Here is a 25206-nt window from a genome sequence, read left to right on the forward strand (position 1 = left end):
ATTCTACTCAACATATAATATTTCACCTTATTCCATTGTACCATCAGCTTCTCCAATTTATTTTCATCAAAATTGTTTAATCTTATTTCCATGATTTGAAAATGAATGTGATCCACCAAGTACCAATACCAATTCTGTAATGTCCATTTTTTAGACTCTTTCCAACCCAATACCACTAGCGCTTGAGCGCTTTCCAATGCTGCAGTTTTTATTTTTTTGAAGTCTCTTAATTCTCTTTGTTTAACTAATATCGCTATTTCTTTTGGAATTATCCACTTAATATTTAACATTTTATTTATTTCACTTTGCACTTCCTTCCAAAATTTCTGAACTTCAACACACTCCCAGAACATATGCATAAAGATTCCTTTCTTTTGGCAACCATGCCAACAATTACCTTTCCCTTTCCTCTGGAAGTGTGAAAGTTGTGCTGGTGTATAATACCATTTATGTAAAATTTTCCTTCTCATCTCTCTAACTCTTGTATTCTTAGTTTTATATATATTTTCTACTAGGTCCCTGGAATGGATTGATAGTAGAATATAGGTTCAATACAGATACTCTTCGACTTACAGCAGTTCATTTAGTGACCGTTTAATGGTACGACATTGAAAAAGGTTAGTTAGGATTGTTTTTTGCACTTATGACCATTGCAGCATCCCCAACATCATGTGATCAAAATTCATACGCATGGCAACTGACTCATCTTTATGACGGTCACAGTGTCCCAGAGTCATGTGATCCCCTTTTTCAACCTTCTGACAAGGAATGTCCATGGCTAAACTAGATTCACTTTACAACCATGTTACTAACTTAACAACAGCAGTCATTCACTTAACAGCTGTGGCAAGAAATGACATCAAATGGGCCAAAATTCTTAACTTAACAAATGTTTCACTTAGCAACATAAACTTTATGTTCCATTGGGGTCATAAATTAAGGACTACTTCTACAGATACCAGGACATATAAAGGCCACATACAATTTTAAGGAAGTGAAGGCCAAGCTTTGGACACACAGCTTTGTTGTCTAGGCCAAAGATCAGCAAACCACGACTCGGAGCCACTTGCAGCTCTTTGGGCCCTTGAGTGTGGCTCTTCCTTTTTGAAAGAGGGAGAGAGAGAGAGAGAGAAAGAAAGAGAGAAGGGCTGTCCGCACACAGCCAGCCCCACTTTCTGTCAATAGTGGCATAATAAATCAAGACGTTTTGGTCCCAAAATAATTCTAGCACAAAAAGGGAAAGGAAACCTTTGCTGATCTTCGAGTTTCTGTTGCGTGGGTGGATGGATGTCCGCATGCTTGGATATCCCAGTGTCAAATGAAAGACTCACATTGGCTAGCAGCTGAACACAGACTTTACTTAAAGTTTTTTTTTTAAAGCCCTTTCTCAAGAAATCTTTTCTATGACCCAGCATAGACAGCTGGCAAACTTTCTCAGCCATTCCCAACTCGCGGCACTCAAGAACTCCAGGAATTGCAAACACCTTTGTCCCCCAATTAGCATGATTTAGGAAAGATGGGAGTTGTAGTTCCTATCTCTTGTGCAGGAAAGATGCCATGCCACACATTCAAAGGGACCATCCACGTGTTTTGATTTTATATCGCTGGGTTTTAGCCATGGGTCATGATGTAATTGTACAGATTGAACTTGGGAAAATGGAGAGAATGAAGCAATCCCACTTCGGAGAACCGGGCTCCCAAGTGCTGTTTGGAAAGATTTGACTCGCAGGGAAATCCACCTGAGTGCATTTGACCCAGATCGTAAAAGATAAAAAGTTCAGGAGTGATTCCCCGTCCCTTTCCGCTGTTATGCTTTAAAGCCAGTTGATACTGGACAGAAATCCCCATTTTCTTTTCTTGAAAAAAATAGCTTTGGAGTGGTGCACAAGAAAATCTGGAAGATTATAGGGCTGGATGTGGTGATATTCTCTTTTCTAGCAGGATGTTTACAGAGTTGTCAAAAAACAAGCACCATGAAAAGAAAGTGGTGCTTAGATTACAGTACATAGAAGGAAGATATGTTGATTTTTTAACACCTGGAATAGTATTCCTGACTCATATAATCAACTGAAAAACCTAGGGAGTCATGACGACCGATGTGGTCCTCTTTCTCGCTTTGATATGGTCGATTGACTAATCAAATAAAGTTGATATTGTATTGTATTGACTAGATGGGAATGAGTGATGTTGAGTTGGCCACGCCCAGGCAGGTTTTGTGGCTCCCAGTGTTTTTTTTTCCTGTGGGAAACGAGTCCAAATGGTTTAAGTTTGCTGACCACTGGTCTAGGCCCTTCTTGCCAAGGTGCCCACCTCATTTTTGTTGCCTGAAGCAAACCATTTCAAACCTGCCTAATGACATATCCAACACTGACTCGTGCCTTCATTAAGCCTCATAAAAGGCTATTAACAACATGTACCTGTTCATGCAGCAAACAAAGTTTGATTCATGCATACTAAAAAAATAAAAGGCTACAAGTACCATTGGCTCAGTCAATAGCATCCTTTGTTTGATATATCAGTGGCATACGTTCTGTTTATAAATTAAAATATGTTAGAAACACTCAGATTTGGCTTTTTGAAATAACTGTTTTCCATGTATGCAGGCTGAATATCTAAGCTTTAATTTTTATTTGGTATCCAGGAAACAAATCTTAAAGAACACCACATTAAAGATGAATCTAGGTTTAGGTAGACATCAAGTGGGTCCCTTAATACTTACATTAATATTAAGTGTCAAATTAACATTTTTTACCATGATACGTTTTTCCTAATGTATTTAGTTCAACATTATTTCTTTGAGGTAGAAATAAAACAAAGATAAAAGAGCATTAGCATTTCATGTTAAAAGGAAAACAACATGATGTACCATTGTTATTCCTTTGTAGTTTATCCCAAATTTCAGGGCCTTACCCTGTCAACAGCAAACAAGATGCCAAAATACAGGGGAGAAGAATTAAGTTTCTTATCTTATAAGTATTAGAATATTTGTTTTATTTCCCAGACTTTTATTTAAAGCCTTCCCAATGAGTAGGATAATATTTTCTCAGAGACTGCATCTTTATATTGCAAACTGACACCCTGATACCTACACTCTTTGCTGGGATTTAGTGTTACATGCTGATTACATGCATGCAAGTAAAAGAAGGAAGAAGACTGTGATACTCCTATACCTCCACTATAACTCCATATTCTTCTGGAATTTTTTGGAAAAAGTAAGGCTAAAAATTGAACTGCAGATTCCTTATGATTCTTTGCTGCCTGTGTGAGTTTCTTATATTTTTTGCAACCCAGATTCAACAATCTGAAACAGAAGGAAGTCAATTTGTATCAAGGCCTGGGCAGTATATGTGAGGATTAAAAGTATCTCCCCATTTTTTTAGGTTCCTCAACTGAAGAGGCAGGAGATGGTTTAGTGACTTCAGCTCTTTATTGGTCATAGCGAGCAAACACTAGCAAGGTCCTGCTATAGGGAAGGGTTTTAATAGGGAGCCCTTTAAATCAGGAGCCAATCAGATTTTACCTGCTTGAGTTCCTGGTCGGACTGGAGTGAAAACTTCCCAGCTTCTCAGCACATAACACTTTTTGATAATCATATACAATTGTCTTTCTGATGGCCAATGAAACTAACACAATATACCCACTTAGCTTTCCCTAATCAGGTTTCTTCCAGATGTGTTAAGACTCAAATATTAAATGGGGATGCTGAGGATAGTAGGTCTATAGTTCAAAATGTAGGGATTTAGTCCTAGATAAGCCCTTTTTGTTAGTTGCAAAGTCGTGCTCGACCCATCCCCATGGGCAACGTTCCTCCAGGCCTTCCTGTTTTCTACCATCCTCTGGAGTCCATTAAGCTCATGCCTACTGCTTCAGTGACTCTGTCCAGCCACCTCATTCTCTGTCACCCCATTCTTCTTTTGCCCTCAGTCTTTCCCAGCACTGGGCTCTCCTCCAGTAAAATTTCAATGAGCATTGAATACAATGCAGCCTTCTATTCGTCTTTTAAATCCAGTTTTTTTCTTTTAAGTTCTCTGGAACTGAGACTGCTATGTTATCTGTGATTCTTTCAGTGCGAAGGCCAGGCAAAATTTTCTCATATGGTATTCCACACAGACATTTTCAGATTGTGTACAATGTAGCTGTATTCTGAGGTGTGTATACTGAGCAGCATTTTGTGTTTGTGTGTGTATGTGTGTGCAAGGTGGAGTTTATGTGTGCAAAGGGGTCAACTGGACTGTGTAATTAAATTCAGGATTCCTGGGACATAGTACATTGTTGAATGATCTCTTTCAGGTAATAATTGGGGGGGGGGTGTTTTTGCAACAATACGCTGTGCTACATCACTTACAGTCTAGAAATAGCTGTAATTCTGTATAATGATTGAGTCATTTGCTAAATTTACTATCCCAAGAAGAGCACAAATTAAATGACTAACACACACTTGACTTTATCATCTTATCAGTGACTTCAGTCCTGGGAGGATCTTCGTAGTTATAGTTTCATCTTCCCCTCCTTGTGTTTTAAATCAAATTTAAATTGGAGAATATGTCAGAGATTGGGAGAATTAACCACTGGGTCTTATAAACAAACTGATTTGATACGTAGAGTCTGAATAGATAATGTTGAAGCTAGATTCAATTTTAATTGCAAGGAAAAATATTAAATCATTAGAAAGAAACTATTCCATGCAGACATAAACACAGAATGGATTACTGATGCTGCCTTTATTTTTAGTTCTAATGATGCTAAAATAGGGACAAAAAATATTGGCAAGGAAGCAAAGACTGTTTCTTTTGTTGAAATCATTATTCTACTGATGAAATTATTTTATTTCATATGAATCATTTGAGATTTAAATTATGCATTTATTTACATTTAGGTCATTAAGAAGCTAAATATTAATTCTGGAGGAGTCTATCTAGCAGGCAAAAAAGAATGGAATACTAGTCAAAGTAGAGAAGTAAGGAGATTTGAATAGCCAGGGGCAATAAGCAAACAAAGGGGCAAACATGGATGGGGAGTTGTAGCAGAACATCCTCCCCCAACCAAAAAACTAGGGAGAGGAGGGAGAAATTTGAAGGAAATTAATTTAAAGGCAGAATAGAAATGGGGCCAACATATGTATAAAGCTGGGTATGTATGCATGGTCCAGGGGGGGAAGGTGGGGAGAATTGAGGACAGAGAAAAAGGAGAGTTAGGAGCTTATATTGGAGAACATAAAGAATATGCCCTCATTTTTTTAAACGTAGCTGGATATCATATCCCTGCCCCATTATTAGATCAACAGATGGTTCTTCCATGTTGAAGTACCCACCCATCTGCCACTGCCAGAGTTGATATATTAATAGTAACCTATCCAAAGAAAAATAAGTTGAACTATGAAAAAGAGAAGATAATTGTTGTCACCTGACATGGTTATCTGCTATCAAAATGAAAATCGTTTATTATTATTATTATTATTATTATTATTATTATTATTATTATTATAAAAATCCGACTTTCCATAGTTTGAATTGCTTCCATTTCCTGTTGGTAAGAACGTTTAAGATGAGACCATGACAATCTCTTTTAAAAATCCTCTCATAGAGGAACTTTACACGGCTTCTGAGCCTTACGATTCTATTTAAGCAGATAGAATCTGACTAGTTCTGTTAAACAAAGCTCACCTAACAAGTCAGATATTCCTTCCAGATGTGAAGATGTAATCTTTCCATCTTAGTGATGCCCAAGTTTGAGAAGGTAGAGCTAGATTGACTTCATTGATTTAATTTGAATTCATGTGTCCTCATGAAACTTTTCTGTCACTATTTCTTTAAAAAAATGTTCTGTCTGGACATTTGTCTATATTGTTTTTAAAACAGGAACTATTTGGTAAATCATTTATCATGTGGGAAATTGTATCATTGCAAAAGTACCTCTCTGTTTCCTAAGATTTCTACAAGATTGTTTTCCCTAGTGTTTCTGAGCTTTGGACAAGAAATTTTTTAAAAGTTCCTTTAAAAAATACAATATTTTCCTAGAAGATGAAGAGAGTATTTGTGTTAGAGTTGAAATTGGGCAGGTCACATTATTTCAATATCATCCAATATTCCTAAAAATTTAAGTAATAGTAAAAAAAAAAATTAAAGGCAGGTGACAAGAGAAAAGAAATAGTATAAAAACAGGGTTTTGTTTTTTTTTTTAAAAAAACTTGGCACTTCAACTCCCAGAATTCCCTAGCCAGCTTACTATTCAATTGAACTCCACACATCATAAAAAGTGCCAAGTATTTTTTTTAAAAAACCACTACTTCAAAGCAACACTGTACACTGTACTTTGTATCTTTCTATCCTTGAAAACTATTGTAACTTCATGTTTGCACATTAATTCGTTACCTTTTTGTTGTTTTCAGAATTTCACTAACTCCCTCCACCCATGTCTTTCTTGGTCTTTCCTTTCTTCATAACCCTCTTACTTTATTTATTTTTTCTATGTGATCCATTCTAACAATGTATCTCTTCTGAACTGCCATTCTATTTTGCATTTTTTCCCATTCAGTCATTACTTATTTACTCTTCCATCTCTTCTTGTTTCATGGTATGTGCTTCTTAAATATCTCCACTTTTTTGGGGTGGGTGGGTGTATAATTTTTTTATTGTTTTTCACACCTTACAGAGATTCCAATGTACATACCTCAAATTAAAATATAATACAATACAATATCAAATGCCAAATTCTTAATCAAATTTTTCTGCTGGTTCTGTGGGCATGACTTGGTGGGTGTGGAGTGCTTTGGGCGTGACTTGGTGGGTGTGGCTTGGTGACAGGGAAAGGATACTGCAAAATCCCCATTCCCACCCCACTCTTTGGGGAAGGATATTACAAAATCTCCATTCCTACCCCACCAGAGGTGGCAGTCAGCCAGAGGTGGAATTTGCTGGTTCTCTGAATTACTCAACATTTCCACTACCAGTTCTCCAGAGCCTGACAGAACCTGCTGGATTTAACCCCTGCTTACCTTCATCTTACCTAAAATGAGTTTGGATAATTTTGTTTATTGTTATTTCTCATATCCTTTCCTTCAGTATAACATCTTTGCTGAGAGCATGTAACAAACTAACCCTCTGATTCCTCCCAGCCCCTATTTTTCCTTTTGTATGTTTGAATAATGGCATTCTTCAAATATGTGACATAGATGAAGTCTTCACATACACATTAAACGAATTGCACCACCATTCTCAAGGCAAATTACATTCATCTTTTAACATCATTTCTTCATTTATTCCATCTATATATGTAGCCATACCATTTTCAAACAGCCTGAGATAGCATTTATGGTTTCCTTTGCAACATTTGTTCTCAGAAAGTAGCATCATTCCTTTTAGCGCTTATTTTATTCACTCAAATCATTGTTTGACATTCTGCTATCAACCTTGTACAACTCTCTAAAATGTTTCCCCAGCATTTCTACATAGTCATTTCATCCAAAACCAATTCATTCATTTTTAATTCCATTCCCTATTCTGATAGAGGGGAGACTCCTTCTTTTAGTCCTTTTCATTCACTCACAAAACAGCTTAATAGTTCCCCCAGTAGACTAAGTAACGATGAGTTCTCTTTTGAGAATGATAACACTGACTTTTCTAGCCTCATCCCCAAGGGTGACATTCAAATCCCCCCCATTGGTTCTATGGGCGTGGCTAGGTGGGCTGGCAACTTTAAGATGCCTTAGGTTCAACTCCCAGAATTCCCCAGTCAGTTTTTCCAAGTTTAAAAATGAATGCTAGGCTAAATTACGGCCTGTTTAATTATAATTTATTCTAAGTCAACTATAATTCTAAGGGTAAGGATATTGCAAAATCTCCATTCATACCCCACTCTGGGGCCAGCTAGATGTGATATTTGTCAGTTCTCTGAACTATTCAAAATTTCCAATAACAGTTCTCCAGAACCTGTCAAACCTGCTGAATTTTACCCCTACTCCTTCCCGGGATTCACATCAGGGTACCTTTCACATCCCTAATTGGGAAGGGCACACTGATTGGGTTGACTCTCCACAAAGTAAATGGGCCCGAAGGTATCTGGGTTCCATATCATACAGGGATTTATAGGTAATGGCTACCATTCTGAATTGCATAGAGAATTCTCTTGACATCCAGTGCAGTACTTGCAACTCCAGTGTTATTGTGATTCTGGTGACTTGTACCACCAGAAGGCAGATTACTGCATTCTGTTTCAACTGCTACTTTCAAATAGTCTCCAAAGCAGCCCCATGTAAAGTGCATTGCGGTAGTGTAGCCTATTGGTAAGAAGGATGTGAATGGCATGTTGTCACTTGCATCAAGTACAGCTGAAACTGACACAGAAACAGAACAGGGCAAAGCTGTTCTCTGGCCTTTAACTTAGCTTTCACCTATACAGATAGTCCTCAACTTACAACAGTGACTGTTTTTAGTCACTGTTCATTTTATTTATTGTTGAACCGTTCATTGAACATTGTTCTTTTCATTTAGTGACTGTTCAAAGTTACAAGTTACAAAGTTACAACATCACTGCAAAAAATGTCTTATGACCATTTCTCACACTTACAATGATTACAGCATGCCCATGGGCATATGATCAAAATTCAGATGCTTGGCAATAAGTTTTGCTGATAAGTTTTAGAAGACTTAAAAACTGAGGCAGACATGGAAAGCTAACAGGTTTATTCAACTCAATTAACAATTGCTAACAGTGAAAGGGCTAGCCTGTCAGCTAGGTGAGGCACGCTCTGGCTAACAGAGAGGTGCAAAGTCAGCATCTCTGATAGCTCTTTATATAGTCGCACTAGAATGGCAGTGACAAATCAGCTTTCATCAGCAGCCGGCATCAGCTGCAGACCTGAGGAAAGTCCAGACACATCAGTTGCAGTGACCTGTGGTCACCTTTTGTGACGTTCTAACAAGCAAAGTCAGATTCACTTAACAACTGTGTTACTAATTTAACAAGTGCATTGATTCACTCAACTGTAAGACTCCACTCCAGACTGGACCATATATTGCTAATTATCATCAGCAAGTTGATTACACCTTACTCCAAAAAACTGGTGAACTTTCTAGGACTGGGATGTCAAACATGCATTGTCACGGCATCATCATGTGATGTATTGTGACTTCTTCCCCTTTGCTAAAACAGGCATGGGAGTGGGCGGTGCATGATGCATCTGGCGCACAAGCCACAAGTTTGACACCCCTACTCTAGGGAGTATTAAAAATTAGAAATTAAAAAGTAAAAATGAAGCAGGCGTATCTGAGAAAGGAATAGCTGTCAGGTTTCCTTGCCTCCATCCCAAGATCCATTTGGATCTGTCTACAGATAAACTTAACTGACTTGACTGTAAAAAATAGGATTTCTGTAATAAGTTGTAAAAGTCTGGAATGCTCTACCTGATCCAGTTGTCTCGGCTACAAATTTTCACAGTTTTGGTGACAAATTAACTTATGTGTACCTTACTTCATACTTAAGTGGTCAGTAGAGGGGGCATGATTGTACAGTCATTGCATTTCCCCCCCCCCCCTTTTATTCTTGTTCTCGTTTTGTTTGAAAAATTCAGATAGATAGATAGATTAGATAGATAGATAGATAGATAGATAGATAGATAGATAGATAGAGAGATAGATAGATATTTGCACTGTTGACAGTGCTCTAAACTTCCACCCTTTGCAAACAGACCTAAACATGAACAACAGATGCTATGAGTCTTGCAGATTCAACAGGTTATAAATGTGGTGATACAAAGATAGATGGAAACTGCTATGTTTTATCATCTTAACTTGTAAGCCATCAATTTTAGCCTAGTTTTGTTGTGCACCGGCTTGCACAACAAATAAAAATCTAGTTTTTATTTAAGAATCCATGCTTAGGTGAATTTCCTGTGATAAATTACGTGAAAAAATATCTATAAAAGGAAAAAAACCTCCAAGTTCCTTATAGATTCTGGACATGCAATGGTAACAAATAATCAAAACAAGACAAAATTTGACAGTGGCCTGCTAACACCATACCACACACTCCCATTCTTTATTCAATTTATAACCATTGGAATATGGATACTTTACGCATTCTTGCAGTTCAGGGGCGGGTTCCAGTTAAATTTCACTACTGGTGTGCATCCGCACGCACACACATGTCCCACTGCGCGATTTCACTTCCACACATGCTCAGGATGACATTACAAGCTGAAACACAGCTAAGGAGCTTCTCACCTGTGCTTCGGATGAAGAATAAAAGTCGGCATTAAAGTGAGGACAGGCGGGCTTTTATTGAAGCGGAAACACAAGAAAAATATTGCTGAGAATTGACATCATCCCTGGGTTCCCACTGGTGTGGAGCTCTGTACCACATTGGTAGGAACCTACCACTGTTGCAGTTGCCACAGAAAGAGACTCAAGCAAAAGACAAGCTATCATTTGCTAGAGATGCTAGAAAACAGGCTGGATTTAGATCAGCTAGCAAAAGTGAGAGTCCGGCTGTTTCCATGTGGCAGCACAGTGGGGGTGTTCCTTGCTTGAATCACCCGCAGAACTGTTATTTACTTAACAAACTTGACTTTTAAGCATTACCAGGCATCAGTTTAAAGAAGAGGGAAATAAGGTCAAGGAAAAAGCAAGACTCAGGGAGATTAAAAAAAGGAGGCAGGTGTTGGTTCTTGGCTGTTTCATCCAGAGTGGGACAGTATTTCAGGTCAGGCTTTACAGAAAAATAAAAGAAGAAGAAAACAATGATTCCACCCCAGATTTTATCACTAATAGGTCTTGAATGATTACCTGTTTTAATTGCCATTCTCATAAGGTAACATAGAAGAAGGCAATTCTAAAATTCAGCCTATCAGTAAATCTAGCAAAGGTAAAGATAAAGGTTCCACTGACACACATGTGCTAGTCATTCCTGACTCTATGAAACTTAAAAGACCATTTAGTAGTGGAAAAGGGGATGTCTGGATTTTTTGCATGCCATACATGATAGCCAGTAATGGGCTGCTGCAGTGGAGGTAGTATGTTTCTGTACTAATAATTGAATACTTAATAGTTTTTTTAAATTGCCCTTCCTTCTCTAGTACCTTAGTAGGACCCTTAATTACTTTTAAAATAGGCAATAATTAAATAGTATGTTTTTACCCATAAACGCTTTAATCATTTTAATCATTATCTAGAACCGAACTTTTATAGCAATTTAAGAAAATTGAGCTACTTGCCTAATCTGTTATCATACTGAACCTTGTGGGTTTAGTACAAAACCTTAAAATGTTACTGTGCTCCTCAACAAATCATGTCGTCTATCATTTGTCCTTTTTGTGGTGATGCAAATAGTGTGACTTATTCAACTGAAAAAGAGTCCAAGCAGCTATTTGAAAACTTATCTGGGTCGGTAAGCCACTTCCACCAAGTCACATGACCTTTAAGCCAGCCCAGTCATATGATTGTCAAGCCACTCCCACCTGGTCACATGGCCGGCAAGCCACTTCTACCCGGTCACATGACCATCAAGCCACACCCATAAAATAAGCCACGCCCGTAGTGTGGCAGTAAAATTTTTGGCAGCCCATCACTGATAGTAGCCCTAAAGAGTGAAGGGCTACCAAATTTTTTACTACCACACTGTAGGCATGGCTTATGCAGGATGTCCTGCATTTTTTTCAACATCTTTCAATGCAAATTGGGTGCTCTGGGTTGGAGCTCCATTTTAACTACCCCACTGTGTGTCCCCCCCCCTCCGGGCAGCAGCCCACGCCTGACCCTAAGTAATTTAAAAAAAAAAACACTGAAGAAGATCTATTTTTTAAAAGCACCATTGTAAAACTAAGCAATTAGAGATTCAATTAAATTTGGCAATATCTCCAAAACCAGGGCTTCTTCCTTTAATGAAGTTAAAGCTACCAAATCTGGGCAGACTAAGAATCTGGATGTTTATCTGTATCTTTTTGCTGCCAACTACTGGCCATTTGGATATTTGCAACCCAGTAGCTCTGCTTGTAGCACATTTGCCGGATAAGCCTCCATCTCATCTTTGCACACCAAAGATGGACCCAAATTATTCAATGGGGCTTGGATGAGTCTTGGGAGAGCTGATGGTTATCTGCGCTTATGATGATTAGCTGCACCAATATTGCCTTGCTAAATCATGCAACTTATATTTCCAGTAACTGTGATCCTCTTTGGATGGTATACTATAGTTTATTTTTATGGTGACAAACCTCTCCCCCCCCAATTTATTTGTGGGAGTGTGGTTTTCTCCTTGTAGATGCTTGATTAGAATATTATTTTCAGTTTTGTTTGCCTGGTGTTAATCCCAGTTTCTCTGGGTGATGGTGTTCTTTTGTTTCCTTCTTAGCTTTAACTAAAGAGCCGAGGTGGCACAATGTAATACTGCAGACTACTTCTGCTGGCTGCCTGCAATGTGGCAGTTCGAATCTCACCAGGCTCAAGGTTGACTCAGCCTTCCATCCTTCTGAGGTTGGTAAAATGAAGACCTGGATTGCTGGAGGCAATATGCTGACTCTTTAAACTGCTTAGAGAGGGCCGTTAAGAAGTGAAGCACTATACAAGTCTTAAATAAACATTGATTTATTTTATCGTGTAACTAAATTTCTGCAAACAAGCAACCAACCTCAGAGAACCCCAAGATTTTCAAAACTTATGTTCTTGTGCAAGATATGGTTCTTATTACATAATTTGTGATGACATCATGACATGTTTGCCAACAATTTGACACTATTGTGGCTTATTATAAATATTGATAAATGTTCTCAGAATTCCCAGTCAACATGGCTAATAGGTGGTTTAATCAAGCTATAATAATTCTGATTAGTTTAAATGTTAATTTAAATGTGGCTGCTTGCTTTTTTCTTCTCTACAATATACAGGAGGAAAAGAAGAGAAATGAAGGTACTCAAATCTATCAATAAGACTTTAGCAAGCTCATTTGCTTAGTACTGATATATGGCTTAATGTTACATCTGAACTAAGCCTGTATTTAGTGACTCACAGTTGGGCTGCAAGCTTCACAGCATTTATTGCTCTTAAATATTACAGAGAAGACTGTTGGCATAGAAAAGATTAACTAATTCTATTAATATGCAATGCATCTATTAAGACCGCTCAAAAAGGGAAAAAAACCCAGCTTTGTAAGAGCAATATTTTGTTAATATTCAATGACTTTTCCTTATACTGTTTTTTGATGGAAAACACATGGAAATATTTCATATCTTTTGGCATGCATTTCAAGAGAATGAGAGGAGAGAGAGAAAGTGAGAGAGCAAAGGAAAATATGCAGGAGTTCTGAGTAAAACAGCTGCTGTATAGAAACCATTGCTTAATATGCTGTGCTTTATTGCATATTTATTTCTTTGCATCCATCTGTTTTCACTTGTTGTCTCTTGTTTTATAATTGGATTTCAGGAAATTTGGGGGCAGGGAATAATCTTCCTGTTATTTGTTATTGCAGTACGTTGCACAACACGATCCTCAGACCCAAAACAAATGCAATCACAAATGTTCTTCTGTTCCATTAGGATAAGAAATCAAGGTAGAAAAAGCTACATCTAGATGTACCACTCTGTTCCCAGGAGATTTTAAGGAGGGTTCTTTATATCATACTTAAAATGACCAGTTTCCTACTTTCTTCAGCCAAACACATGATTGTGGTTTGTGGGGGCTTTTCCAGACAATAATTTTACTGTTATTATAGATGCACAGCTGTTCAGCTGCTGCAGAGGAATCTAGTTCCTTCCCCCTCAAATTTTGTGTCTGATGCAGAGAAATCATATTTTCCTGAGACTCACAGGATGATATTTTGTGTCTGGGAAAATGAGATATTTTGCTAGCCTGTTTATGCCTGATTCAAATAGTGCATATCGGCCCCAATGAGAAACATGTGCAGCAGGGTTTTCACCCTAATCCTTGCTATTCTGTAACTATTAAAGCAATATTTTCCTTTCTGTGCATTTGTTTTACCTTGGTAAGGCATTCCTATGATCTCACTTTATTTTTGCAAAGAAACACACAGATCAGGGTAGAGTCCCAGCAAGCAGTGTGAATTTAAATGTAGAAGCTGATTAAGAAATGCTGCTTTTTCTGAACATGTTTCTATGATCTGATGTCTTTTCCCCCCTCTGAATAAAGGAAGAAAGTGGTTGGAGCACTGAGGTTTTGCAATAGTTCTGGTATCTTCAGAGGTCATCTTCCAATTTGTCCTTCATGTATTGCCTCTCATGAGATCAATTAAAAGGCTAGTTGGAAACAGTTCACAAATAGGCATTTCTCTGCCTGCTTACGCAAATAGCAATAGCACTCGGATTTATAGACAGCTTTACAGTATTTTATAGCCTTTTCTAAGTGGTTTACAGAGTCAGCATATTCCCCCAATAATCTGGGTCTTCATTTTACCGACTTAGAAAGATGGAAGCTGAGTCAATCTTGAGCCAGTGAGAATCAAACTGTTGGCAGACCGCTAATTAGCCTGCAATACTGCATTCTAACCACAAATACTAAAGCTTGACATATAAGGTTTCATTTTGGCTAAATCATTCCTTTGCCTTATTTCCTCATCCTCCGAACAAATCGCCTGAAGTACTTTCTGTAAATTTGTTTCAATTAGATTAAATATTCCAAATAACTGTCACCTATCCTGTCATTTTTGCATAAAGCTCATCTTAGAAGATAATTTAAATTCTGCAGCCATTAAATCTGGACTCTGGCAGGCTTTATCTTCTCCTAGAATTCATCTGGTTCTCTCATCTGATAAAGACAAAATAAATTTAGAGACTTATTCCTTCTCTCTTCCTAGCCACAAAACTTTTCATAAAAGGAGATCTTCTGCAGTGGATCTCAGATGAACATGGCTACTAGTTTAATCTGAGGTAAATTGTAAACTTTCTACCCAGGATAATGTACCAAACTTGCTTTTTCAAAAGGCAACTGTTTTATTTCACTTGAAAACATTTCACTTTTCATCCAGAAGGAGAGTCGCTTCTGAAGAACTGAAGAAACTTCTTGGATGAGAAGCAAAACATTTTCAAGGAAAAAAAAACACAAGAAAAATCCAGCTGCCTTTTGAAAAAGTTCCTATGGGACAACCTGAATGACTGAGAATTTCCACAGACATTTATACAGGATAATGTCTGCTGTGCGCTTTGAAGGTTTGAGCAAAGAAAGATGGAGAAGGGAAAAGGATATTGGACTATTCAACTACAAACAGAACAACAAAATATAATTTTTGGTTTTACTTCTACTTTTATCTCACACCAGGCTTTTTGCTTTCCATTTCTTGCCTTTGGAATTGAAAATGTTGTACAGTATTAAGGGTTTTTTCCTTCTAGATCAGTGTTTCTCAACCTTGGCAACTTGAAGATATCTGGACTTCCAGATATCTTCAAGTTACCAAGGTTGGGAAACACTGTTCTAGATAGAACATTATGACTGACGAGGGATGCACCTGATAATCAGAGAAGAATAAGGAAATAATTACTATGCCAAGCGGATAAAGTTGTATTGCACATGTGGATGAGGTCAGAATTTTCAGGAAAGGAGCTTAACTGAGATTTTAAGTGTTTTCTTTGTTTTATTAAGTAGATTAAATTTGATTCATGGGTCATACCTCAGATTTTATGTTTCCTGATCAGAACTGTGGAAACAAGCAATTGTGGTTAGATGTGATTTGGTATTGCATTGCCTGTATGTGCTTTATATTCTAAATTATTTTATTTGCAAGCTTGATGTTGACTAATTTTCTTATGAAATCATTGGAACTGCTTTGTTTAGCAACCTCAGGGTAATTTTGATAATATATCAGATTGCAATCTTGTTTCCTGTATTAATGGAGAAATTATTAATTAGTACTAAACTATCTATTTTATTTGAAAGCTTTAATTTCCCACCAGTTTTTTACAAACTGACTCCCTCCAGATGTTCCACAATTCACAGCCAGATTGAAAATCCCACTATATCTGGAGAGCAACCAGGCTGGGAAAGCTTGTTTTACAATTACAAGTTGTATTTTAAAAATTAAAAGATACTTATGTTATCTCATAGTTAGCTAGAATGTTCAAGAATTGATTAAAATCTCAAGAACTCTTTTTAAACGAGTGCTTGTCAATTGTGAAATAATCTGCAATTTTAAAACATTCATAGTTATTTTACTAAAATAGTACAGTGTAATTCGATGTTTATTTGGCCTAAGCAGACTCAAATTACTTCTTTGAGATTGATCTAGATATAATAAAATAAAATAAAAATGAGGGTGTAGGTTCATTTTGCAAGCTTGTGGGTTGGCTTTCAAATGTTTCATTACCAGGCTAGGTAAAATCTGCAGCCCAGCTTATGGGATGTCAGCAGGGACAGGCTACCAATCACAGAACTACTGGAACGCACCAGGAGCGTGCCCCTGCGGATGTACCCAGTGTACGCCCTTGCCCGGCACGCAATTTCCAGGGTTTTTTTTGCTTCCGGGCATGCGCGGAAGCAAAAAACCCCCAGAAATTGGAGCTACCCCAGAAATTGGAGCAAACCTCCCAGGAAATTGGAGCAAAAATTCAATGGCGGTTTCCCATCACTGCATACCAGATGTGGGTTCCTCCCGGTTTGGCCCGGTTCTATAGAAATGAGCCGGGGTGGCGCAGTAGGTAGAGTGCTGTACTGCAGGCCACTGAAGCTGACTGTAGATCTATAGGTCAGTGGTTCAAATCTCATCACCGGCTCAAGGTTGACTCAGCCTTCCATCCTTCCGAGGTGGGTAAAATGAGGACCCAGATTGTGGGGGCAATAGCCTAGCTCTGTTAAACAGCGCTATTGCTAACATGTTGTGAGCCACCCTGAGTCTGAGGAGAAGGGCGGCATAAAAATCTAACAAATAAATAAATAAATTGGTCATAACTTGGTAGCCTGGGTAGCTGGAAGAGGCATCAACCCAGGTCTACCATGTCTCCGAGCCAGTTTTCTCGGCTACGCCATTGTTGCCGCCATCTTGTTTTTTGCTTCTGAAAATATGCAGAAGCTTTGTTTTAGCACTACACATGAATGCATGTACCTGAGAGAACCGGCAGTGAAGAAAACCGGAACCCACCCCTGCTGCATACCTGGGCTGTTTCCATTTGAATATTTTCTGCAACAGTTGGGATGAAGAACATCTTAGAAATGATAAGCAAATTAAGAAAAGCTTCAAGTATTAATGATGCTTCAGTTCCTGTACAAATTGGCCAGAATTACAATTTTTTGGAAGTAGTGTTAACATACAAATGAGTACGTATATTCAGGATCTAGGTTTTAGTATGCAAAATAGAAATCTCTAGAGGAAAACAATATTTAAGCTAGAATTTATCACTTCATTTTTTTCCATTGTCTTCTGGTCTTCTACCATGTTTCTCCCCACCACCTTCCACTGCATTATTATTATTATTATTATTATTATTATTATTATTATTATTAATTAAATTTGTATGCCGCCCCTCTCCGTAGACTCGGGGCAGCTGACAGCAATAGTAGAAAACAATGTACAATACAAATCTAATATTTAAAAAACTAAAAACCCATAATTTAAACAACATACACACAACATACCATAAATAAACTATATAGGCCTGGGGAAGATGTCTCAGTTCCCCCATGCCTGATGGTAGAGGTGGTTTTAAGAAGTTTATGAAAGACAAGGAGGGTGGGGGCAATCCTAATCTCTGGGGGGAGCTGGTTCCAGAGGGTCAAGGCCACCACAGAGAAGGCTCTTCCCCTGGGTCCCGCCAGACGACATTGTTTAGTCGATGGGACCCAGAGAAGGCCAACTCTGTGGGACCTAACTGGTCACTGGGATTCATGCAGCAGAAGGCGGTCCCGGAGATATTCTGGTCCGATGCCATGAAGGGCATGGGTATGGTTCATCTCAAAATAACAACCCCTCCCACTATAAATCATTGATTAGCTGTTTGGGCATCTGTGAACATGTGAATTTATGCAGAAGATATAAATTGACTCTTTCCACTATCTCAGGACTTGAAGGTAGCAATACCTATGTATTATACAGAACAAAGAGAGGATGATCACTTCTCTTATGGGTTATTTGTAAGTTTTTGAATGCACTTGATCAGCTATTGGATGGCCAAAATGCTGCAGAACAATAGAGCCAAATCCAGTAATCCCATCCAATAATAGGGATGGGAGCAAACATATTTTTGCATGAATTGCTGGATGTATTGTACAATCAGATCTTTAATGTAATATATTTTTTAAAAAGAATCAAGGAATCTCTGCAAGCATTTCTATGGATTTTACCTACTTTATGTTAACGGAAAAAGCAATCAATACCTTAGTGCAAAGTGAATGCTGGTATGTAATTATTGGATTTACAAAGATTCTTCTAGACATGAAGCATTGATTCAAAACAGGAAAGAAAGAAGGTGGGATGGAACTTTTAATGCTTCCAATGTTGGGGAGAATTCAGCTGTCTTGATGAAGCTTTCTTAGAATGTAAACTACACCGATGTTAGTACTTCTGCCCTAATGGGGAAAAAAATTCTGGCTTGAGGTTTTAAAAGATCAAATGCAAGAGAAACATATATTGACATCTTAGTTGATATCTACTCCTACCGTGCCAGGTGTAGTCTTTACATAAGACATAATGACTCAAAAATGTTAAATCATGTCTTCCACCCCTTACGTAGTTCTTCCTGTTTCTGTGATGCTTTTTAGTTAAGAAAAATCTTTTGCCATGTTTTAGGAAGTTCTTCGTTTTGATTAAAATTGTGTCTGTGTCTGGGTGTACTCTTGCTTTATTTGATTTAAGAAGTCTATCGCTACCATTCAAATAACATTAGCTAAAAGGAAGCTTTGTTTTCAAAAGTATCTCTAATCCCATCTGTTCTGTCTGGGTCACTCCAGAAGCCAATACCAACCCAAAAAGAGAAGCCAGACACACCGGTAAAAGGCAAAGGCAGTTTATAAAATTCAAGAAAAACACAGGTAACAGAAAATGTCCTTACAAACAGGAAAACACTGTATCTTCAAATGTATACACGAAGGCAAAAGTCCATACAGCAATACAGGATTCTTGCTGCCAAGACGAGGCTGTAGATAGCAGACCTACACCTCCCACAGGTCTTCCAAACTGCTGGGCCACAAGCCAGGAACAGAGACGTTGAGAACAAAGCAGGACACCGTAACTCCAACTGATAACACTCCACATGGCTTCAAGGGCTTGCCTGCCTTTTAAACCCTGCTAAGGAGGACCACGCCCAAGCCCAGCTGTTCCTAATTTAGTGCTGATAATACTTCTTTAATTGCTCCTTTCTTTGATCTGACCATCTCTGTCGCATGTCAATGACGGCTTGTGCTTCATCACCTAATGACTCCAAGCTACTGGCTGGGGAGAGCCCCCCCCCCCCCCGGGGGCTCTCATGCTGTTCTCCTTCGTCCCATTCCTGACTTTCCTCTCCCCCGTCCGACTGTTCAGCCCCCTCCTCTTCGCTGTCATCCTCCTCCGGGCATGGAGCCAGCAGAGACACAGCCGGTCCCTGAGCAGCCTCAGGCTGAACCACAACACCCATCTATTTTGGAAATGTGGCATTCAAATAAAGGATTGGAGGCATGATGGAGAATTTCATACAATACTTGAGGTCTTGAACTCAGAACTGAAGTTCTTGGTAACTGCTTGGGCAAATCCCTGCAGTTTTCTTGGCCCATGTTTAGTTTCTCAGACTGTTGACAGAATAACTGGCCCAAGATCACCCAGTTGGTTTTGTCTAAAGTGAGACTAGAACTCACAGATACCTAGTTTCTAGCCTGATGCTTTAACCACCATAATAAATGTGTCCCTAAATATTATAAAGTAATCAAAAAGGAAAGTCTTACTTTCTGAGAACTGAAAGTGCTACATTTGTGGACATAAAAATCCAGATAACTAATAAGGGCAGCTAAGTGTTAAGAATTTTTCTTTATCTCTGTAACACTGTCTAGTTCAGTGGTTCTCAACCTTTCTAAGGCCGCGACCCCTTAATACAGTTCCTCGTGTTGTGGTGACCCCCAACCATAAATCTAGCGCCAATTCTCCCAACAGAGCTTTGAGCTGATTGACAGGAAGGTCAGAGAGACGCCCCCACTGTAAACACCTGATTGGTCGGATTGTAAAAATATGTTCCAAGATGCCAGAATAGAAGCTTTAGTTTCTAATGCCAGGGAAATTTGTCTTTTTCCAGGGTCTCAAGCAACTCCCATGAAATGGTCATTCGACCTCCAAAGGGGTCCCGACCCCCAGGTTGTGAACCACTGGTCTAGTGGCTGTCCATGGTGTTACAGGCCAGGTATGATAGCCCTATATCCTGAGTCCTTCTGCTATAGAAATCAGATGCAAAGAATAAAAACATTAGAGATCTCATCTTCAGTGAAGCCCAAATGTGTTTGGCTTCATTTCTTTAGTGAAATACAACAATTATGGAAAGAGGAGAAATTGGACCTCGGCCAAAGAGAGAACGATGAAGGCTCAGTGGGGTGTTTTTGAACAAGCTGGACAGATAAATGACTCAAGACTATTATTGAAAAACTGCATATCAGCTAAAGATAATGTAACCAGCTGGAACAACAACCAAGATTAGTGTGAGTGAATGAGAATGACAATAAACAATGCAAAGAATTAGTAGCAGACAGCAAAAGCAAGCACAGAGAATACTTAACAGGATGAATAACAATGTACGGTGGATTTATTTCTTTTCTATTCCTTTCCTTTTAGATTCAATCAATTTACTAATTAATCCATAGGATCTATGTTCTCAGTCGGAATATTGGATGAGAAGCTAGTAATGAGTAATACATTATCCTGCTAAGTTGGAAGCCTGATTATTTGATTTAGAAGTTGCTCTTGTAACACAATACTAAATGTGCCATTTTGACCACTTTAAATGTTACTAAAAATGTAAGACAGTGAAGTTTGAGTTGTATGTAGGGAGTACATAAATCTAAAAAGGAGAAGGTCCTGGAATTGTCTGTCCCTTATAGAAATCATTCGAAGAAATGAATTACAAGCTCTCCCTGCCCCATGTTCCCTCTGGAATCAACTCCCCCCAGAGATTCGTACTGCCCCCACCCTCCTCACCTTCCATAAGAACCTGAAAACCTATCTATGCCACCATGCTTGTGGTCACTAGACCCTAGCTTCTGGCTGACAAGTATGATGTGACGTAATAGAGATATCAGGCAGACATTCACACCTGAGGTAAAACTTGTTTTTATTTCAACCAGTAACTAACGGAACAACCAACTGCTGTAGAAGCTCTTTTATATAGTGTGTTATGCCGGGCTTCACGTTACAAGCCCCAATTAAGTCAGAAATGTAAATTCAAACACACACGCTGTTATAAAGTAAACAGAAATGCAGTTTATCCAAAATAAAGCTGTGCACATGCACTTTAAACTGAGCAAATTAGCTCACACACAAATAACAGTCCTTGAAAGCTGTGAGAGACAAAAACAAACCAAGCAGATAAGAGCAGCTGTAGGAGCGTCACAGCCAAAGTTCTTTGAGTGAGTCCACAAGATTTACTTAGCTGTGAAATCCCAAAAAGTCTGTGAAAGTCCAGGAACAAAGCAAATACGATGTATCCTTCTCCAAATGGATAAACTCCCACATGCACTCTCTGCAATGCTGGTAATTTATCAGCAACCCCATTAGCCTAATTGCTTCAGTCACAGGTGTTCTCCCTTATCTCTGATGATACCTGCACAGTTGGTCCCTTCTAGCCAAGAGCCTGCGCATTCTGGCATCTATCCACCAATCCTCCTCGTCCAAGTCCAATGACCCACTAATGGGGTCATTAACTAATGGGCTGGCTGCATCCATCTCTCTATCTGATTCTTCTTCTTCTCCAGCATCTGACCTTGGTAAGGAATCCTCACTGTCTGAAGCTGATGGCAGTAAGACAAGTCTCTGGGAACCTGAGAACTCTCCTAAGCCAATATCCAAATTCCCTGTTGCAGGAATTGGCCCAGAGCCAACCACAACATAGTGAAGCAACTCAAACTGACCAATGAACACTGTCTTCAACAAAACTAACCAATGGGAGTCAAGTGACTCAGGGACGCCCTCTGTTTAGCTTACCAACATTATACTGCTTGTTCAAATGTGAATGAATGATTTTTAATGTCCTAGGGTTTTTAGAATGGGTTTTAGAATAGTTAATAGTTAACTATTAATTAATAGTTAATAGTTAATTTTAGAATAATTATATTGAATACAAATCTAATAAATAAATAAATAAATTTCTGAGAAGTTCCAAAATGAGTGCAAACCATATCTTTGAGAAGACACTTTCTATTCTTCCTGAATACCATTAGGTATTCACTTAAAAAAAATCTGAATCAGGATAATGCAACAGAATACTCTTGAAAGGTGACAAGACTGGGGGACATTTCTTCAAAAATGAGCCGTTGACCATTTATGTTCCTGTTTCAAGCTGTTGTATATGCAAGAAAAAAAGATCCTTCTCCATTTGGACTGATACATTTGATGGATTTAGTCTACAATGAGATTTTACCATTTTGATGTGTCTTTGTCTGATTTTAGCTGTCTTGATTTTAAGTTCGCTAACTTGCAGCATGTCATGTTATGAAAATGTGTAAAAGTAGCTCACAATATATATGACACACATACATCCTGAAACATGGATTAATGACTGTATTCAAATTAAAGATTAGATGACTGGGTTGAATCTACTATACTCAGGAACCAAGCTATTTTCAGATATTGCCAGCAGTGTGAGAATCTGAAGCACATGCTTTTGCTGTGCAGTCTGCACTTATCCAACCAAAGGGAACAAAACAGAGAAGAGCCAGCTTTCAATTTAGGAAATTAGCTTTGGATGGTGTCCTTAATTCAGTCTGAGGGATGGGACATAGAGCAAATAGAATGGATTAAGGGATTCATCAAGCCTTAATCCACCACCTTACTCTTCATTCAAGATTGCCTCCAAAACCAGAATATAGCTTGTTTGATTTTGGTTCACTGTGTTAGGCAAAGACAACTAGTAGTAGCTTATTCAGCAAATTACAGTTTAATTTAAGATCATAGGTTCCATAAGGATGCAACATCACTCTGTAAACCACTTAGGATGGGCTGTAAATCATTGTGAAGCGGTATATAAGTTAAGTGCTACTAATATTGCTATCCTTCATTACATAAAACAAGGAGAATATAACAGTAGGATTGTTTTATGTGTGTAATAAACTCCCAACCTGATGGGAGTTCCCAGGGTCAACTAAATCACTGGTTAACACAATATTCAGATCGTGCAGAATGCAGCTGCGAGAGCAATCATGGGCTTTCCCAAGTATGCCCATGTTACACCAACACTCCGCAGTCTGCATTGGTTGCCAACCAGTTTCCGGTCACAATTCAAAGTGTTGGTTATGACCTATAAAGCCCTTCATGGCACCGGACCAGATTATCTCTGGGACCGCCTTCTGCCGCATGAATCCCAGCGACCAGTTAGGTCCCACAGAGTGGGCCTTCTCCGACTCACATCAACTAAACAATGTCGTTTGGTGGGCCCCAGAGGAAGAGCCTTTTCTGTGGCAGCCCCGACCCTCTGGAACCAGCTCCCCCCAGAGATAAAATTGCCTCCACCCTCCTCACCTTTCATAAGCTCCTTAAAATCCACCTCTGCCATCAGGCATGGGGGAACTGAGATATTCCTTCCCCCTAGGACTTACAATTTATGCATGGTATGTTTGTGTGTATGTTTGGTTTTATAATAAGGGTTTTATAGTTGTTTTAGTATTGGATTGTTACATGTTGTTTTTATCATTGTTGTTAGCCGCCCCGAGTCTACGGAGAGGGGCGGCATACAAATCCAATAAATAATAATAATAATAATATTCTACCCTGTTTTCCCTAAAATAAGACATCACCTGATAATAAACCAATTGGGTTGTTGAGTAAAGGCAATAAGCCAAGTGCTTATTTCAGGGTTCAAAAAAAATAAGAAAAGGTCTTATTATAGGGGAAACACAATATATATTCTTCGTTTTACCAGATTACTATAAAACAACTCCCCTTAATTCTCCTTGACCTTATCCACCAGGATACTCTTCTTCCTCTCCCTTTCCTCACTCACCCCAACCTTTATCATAGGTCTGTTTCCACTACTGTCATTCATTGCATTACCTGGGGCTTTATGGGAAGGGGAGTCACCAATGTTTCTATTATCCTCTCTTCTCCCACAATCTGTTTTGCTAATAATGTCACTATCTTCAATTGATGCAGAATCAATTGAACCTTTGATCCTCTTCTGAGTTTTGTATTATGTTTTATTTTGTTGCTCCTCATTATATACTTGCAGAGGTCTATATGTACGGGATGGATTAGTACTTTTTTTTAAAGAAATGGGTAAGATAAACAGAGGAATGGAGAAATTGAGGGACTTTCTCCACAGGCATGGGGGAGTTGAGACACCTTTCCCCCAGGCTTTTTATATTTAATGTTTGGTATGTATGTGCTGTTTGGTTTTTTAAATATGATAGGGCTTTATATGCATATATTTGTCTCGCTATTGTTGTGGTTCAGCCTGGGACCCCTCCGGGAATGGCTGATTTGCTGTCGGCTTCCAGCTCAGAGGGAGAGGCTGAGGACCAGGAGGTGCAGACTGATGAGGAAGCGGAATCCCAGGCTGAAGAAGAAGGACAGCCAGAGTTCCACCAGGGGGAGCTCTCCCCAGCAAGCAGCCTGGATTCCCTGGGGGAAGATGCTCATGACATCATAGATATGCGACAAAGGAGAGCTAATCAGAGACGAACTCAATTGGCTAGGTATTTCCAGCATTAGAGGTCACAGCTGGGTTTGGGTGTGGTGCTTGGGAAAGGATAAAAGGCGGCCCCACCCTTCCTGGCTTGTGGAGTTTTATCTTGGAGATTCGTGAGACCTGTCTGTGAACTTTGGTGGCTACAATCCTGGTTTGTGCCTTGGACTATTGAAACCTTGGGGGTGTGTGCCAGCAAGAAGCTTGTGAAATTGACTGGACATCAGGACCCTGTTGTAACGTATTGTAACCTGTCTGCTGTGAAGACAGGTTTTCCTTTGTGCTTATTTTTTCCTGCTATAAAATACTTTTGGATTTTACCAGAGTGTCTGGCTGTTTTTTCAGTGGGTGTGGAGGTCTGGGAAAACCCAGACAGAACAGCTATAATATTGTTTTTTATTACTGTTGTGAGCCGCCCCGAGTCC

The sequence above is a fragment of the Erythrolamprus reginae genome, chromosome 1 (assembly GCF_031021105.1).
Source record: "Erythrolamprus reginae isolate rEryReg1 chromosome 1, rEryReg1.hap1, whole genome shotgun sequence".
In the NCBI taxonomy this organism is placed as follows: Eukaryota; Metazoa; Chordata; class Lepidosauria; order Squamata; family Dipsadidae; genus Erythrolamprus; species Erythrolamprus reginae.